This window comes from Hemitrygon akajei, chromosome 9 (assembly GCF_048418815.1).
Source record: "Hemitrygon akajei chromosome 9, sHemAka1.3, whole genome shotgun sequence".
Taxonomy (NCBI): Eukaryota; Metazoa; Chordata; class Chondrichthyes; order Myliobatiformes; family Dasyatidae; genus Hemitrygon; species Hemitrygon akajei.
The window spans coordinates 60,099,640-60,103,662 of record NC_133132.1 but is presented as its reverse complement, the minus strand read 5'-3'; the positions used below and the strand labels follow the sequence as shown (position 1 = coordinate 60,103,662).

The following is a 4,023-nucleotide window of genomic DNA, read 5'->3' as shown; positions in this document are numbered from 1 at the left end:
GGGATCCTTTTTTTTACAGATTTATTTTATAATGGTCGACTGATGACTTTTGAAGAGTTAATTAATACTCTCTTGCTCATACACATTTTTGCAATATTTTCAGGTTAGACATTTTTTACAACAATATTGACCTAAGTTTCCAGAAGCGATATCTTGAATGTTCTAATTTGGATCCTAGGTTTTATTTTCTTATCATCCAGTGACACTAACTCCAATAGAACGTAGAACGTTACAGCACAGAAACAGGCCTTTGGCCCTTCTTGGCTGTTCCGAACCATTTTTCTGCCTAGTCCCACTGACCTGCACCTGGACAATATCCCTCCATACACCTCTCATCCATGTACCTGTCCAAGTTTTTCTTAAATGTTAAAAGTGAGCCCACATTTACAACTTCATCTGGCAGCTCATTCCACACTCGTACCACTATCTGTGTGAAGAAGTCCCCCCCCCCCCCCCACCCCAATATTCGTTTTAAACTTTCCCCCTTCACCCTTAATCCATGTCCTCTGGTTTTTTTCTCCCCTAGCCTCAGTGGAAAAAGCCTGCTTGCATTCACTCTATCTATACCCATCATAATTTTGTATACCTCTATCAAGTCTCCCCTCATTCTTCTACGTTCCAGGGAATAAAATCCTAACCTATTCAACGTTTTTTTGTAACTCAGTTCCTCAAGTCCTGGCAACATCCTTGTAAACCTTCTCTGCACTCTTTCAATCTTATTAATATCCTTACTGTAATTTGGTGACCAAAACTGCACACAAACAGACTTGGTCAGATTATTCCCTTAAGTCCATCAATAATCTTCAATCACTCTTGAATTTTCCTTTTATACATGGGATACAGCTAACTACAACTTTCCAATCTGTAGCGTAGACCAGCAGTACACCAGCCACAGCTCCCCATGTACTGATAGTTGGAATCCAGTTCTTCAGCAGCTGCCTGTGTCTGGGCCCGAGAATTCGCTCCAACATCCCAGTGGCCGTTCGTGCCCTCCCGATTGACTGACTTCCTACCCACATACCTGCCAGTTGGAAAACCATAATGGAAAATGCTATTTGTTAAGCTTTTTTTCCCCATTCTCCAATTTAAGATTGCTAGCACCTGCTTTCTGTAAGGTGGATATGTTCCAAAGCATCCTTATCCATATCCCTTAATTCCTTGGCTTCCATGCAATTTTCAAGGTAAATACAGGTAAGAATTATTAAATTAAGATTTCACCCATCGTTGGTGGCTCCACGTATAGATAACCACATTGAACTTACAATGACCTATTCTCCCACTTTAGCACTTTAGCTGTTAATATTCTTATGGAAACTCTTAGGATTCTTCTTTATGTTATCTGCCAGAGCTACTTCATGATCTCTTTAAGCCCTACTGATATTCCTCATTAGGGAAGTCATCAATCTCTTGTACCTCTCAATGCCTTCACTCGACCCTATATAGTTGCCTATAGGTGTCATATTCTTTTATTCCTGACAAGAGCCTTAGTATCAACTGGGGCTCTTTGCCAAATTTGCATTTCTCTCCAATAGGTCCTCATGCTGTCTTGAAGTTTTCATATCTCACTTTTAAAAGCCTTCCACCTGCTCGCTGTCCTTGCAAACAGTCTCTGCTAGTCAACCTTTGCAAGTCCACATCTAATGCCTTCAAATTTACCTTGCACCAATCTAGGACTAATGAACCACACTTAACTTTTATGATCTTAGGATATGCTTTCAAAAGCCCCATGAATTTGCTCATCTTAATGTGCTTTAAGATCACCAGCATCGACTTTTTTGTAATGTAGATAAGGTCCAAGACATCCTATTCATATCCCTTAATTCCTTAGCTTCTGTGTCCTTTTCCACAGAAAATACAGGTATGAACAATTAACTTAAGACCTCACCTGTCCCTAGTAGCTCCACATACACTGTAGATGACTACATTCATCCTTATGAGGATTTAAAAACTAATAGAATTATGGTTACTGGTCTGAAAGTGATCCCCACTGACACTCCTGTCACATGGATTGCCTCATTCTCCAACAGAAGGTCCTCCTTTCTCATCAGGCCACTGCCAATTTGGAACATGCATTTGGTATTTCAGTATCTCCATTATTTTCTGTAGATCTTTCATGAAAACAATACTTTTTTTTTGTTTTCAGTCACAGTATTTGAGGTATGATCTCACTAAGCTGTGTACAAAACCAAAGAGACTTACTGACATTTGTACACCAGTCATGCAGTAGAGGCTAACATTATTATGTATCTCCTTAATTGTGTTTCATATCATGTCTCTTTCCTGCACTGCCAGCTGCTAACTGTAATCTAATGTTATGACAAATGACCAGTTCTTTTTCTGAGTAAGAATTGAAATGGAGACCAAGTGTTGTGATGCATCACCTCTTTATTTCACAGTGAGAATACATTCCCAGCAAGATGCAAAGCAAAACACTAAGACTCTAAAAACAATTGATTATTAGCTTCCTAAGGAGATCTGAAAGCAGTTGTCCTGTTAACAGCATCAATTGTCCATGAACAGGCCTCTCTCCCAAATGAGTTGATCTGCAGCACCCAGTGTTTCACACATTCTATTCCATTATATTTCAACGGACAGCAAAGTGAATGAGGAAGATCAAGTGGTAACAATTATGATAGTTTATAACTGGTTTAAATATAGTCTCTACAGTTTAAGCGTTAACTTACAATTTTATATTTCAACCTGGAACCAGCTCTGAGTGAGACCTACACTTCCACATTTGACACATCCAGGATTTCATCCAGCACAACCTCAGTGCTCTGTGCACCCAGCACTTCCCATTTCCAGTCAGCTCTTCTCATATTTTTGATTTCTGCTTGGTGAACACACAGAGAATCTGTCCCATTGTGAAGATAGAATGTCACTGTATCTGTGTTCAGAACAATCTCAGTCTCAGTAAGTACTCAAATTATTTAAAGAGGAAAGGGAAGTTCTCAGAGTGATCAATTCTGTTACCCAGAGGAGTCATCCACCCATATACAACTGTGCCGTGTGGAGACTTTGAACAAATATTTCTGCCTTGATAGCTCTTTCTTCAGATTCCCAGGTTTCTCACCAGCAAAGTTTAAATATGGAGCTTCCTATTATTGGCTGAGTAAGTGTTTCTCTCTTACTGTCCAGTGTAGTTTCTCAGCACAACTGATAGGTCCCTGGATACTGGGAAATTACTTGGAATTCAGAGGGCAGTTAATTATTAACAGTATTAAATAGACCAGCAGCCTCCTCTATCTAGAACATTTGGATCTGTCAGTATCAAAGCCGAATGTGTGGTTAAGGTGAGGGTGGAAGACCATGTGATTCCCCAACATATTTCATCCAGGGAGTGACATGGAGACACAGCTCCACAACCAGGACTACTGGGCACTAGACAATCAGTAGGGACCTTCGGTGAGAATAATTCATTAGAATGACAGAATTATTCATCAGAATGATTAGTTGTAATTTGCAGAGAATGCAAAATACAATTAATGAAAGGGAAAGAAAGCCTCACCTTGGACACTTCGTTTGATGATGAGAGGCATTGATCATGTGGATAGTCAGAGGCTTTTTCCCAGGGCTGAAACGGCTAACACAAGAGGGCACAGTTTTAAGGTGCTTGGCAGTAGGTACAGAGGAGATGACAGGGGTAAGTTTTTTTTACGCAGAGGGTGGTGAGTGCGTGGAATGGGCTGCCGGCAACAGTGGTGGAGGCAGATACAAAAGGGTCTTTTAAGAGACTCCTGGATTGGTAAATGGAGCTTAGAAAAATGGAGGGCTATGGGTAACCCTAGGTAATTTGTACAGCATAGCTTTGTGGGCCAAAGGGCCTGTATTGTGTGGTAGATTTTCTATGTTTCTATGTTTCAACTAGTTAATTGTGAGTGAAGTGTGAGTTCCCTGTACTTGCAGGCATCTGGGTGGGAGGTAGGAACTGACAACTGCCATGAGAGCACACAAGGCTTGTTGAAAACCCCAACAATGGCAGACATGCAGAATTAAATCTAATATGTATAAATCTCCCTGAGA

At 40.5% G+C, this 4,023-nt stretch overlaps 1 pseudogene; it reads right to left on the bottom strand.

The window, feature by feature from the left end:
- Nucleotides 1-803: 803 nt before the first annotated feature.
- LOC140732788 (cytochrome b-c1 complex subunit 10 pseudogene) lies at nt 804-971 on the bottom strand (annotated as a pseudogene).
- Nucleotides 972-4,023: the final 3,052 nt, after the last annotated feature.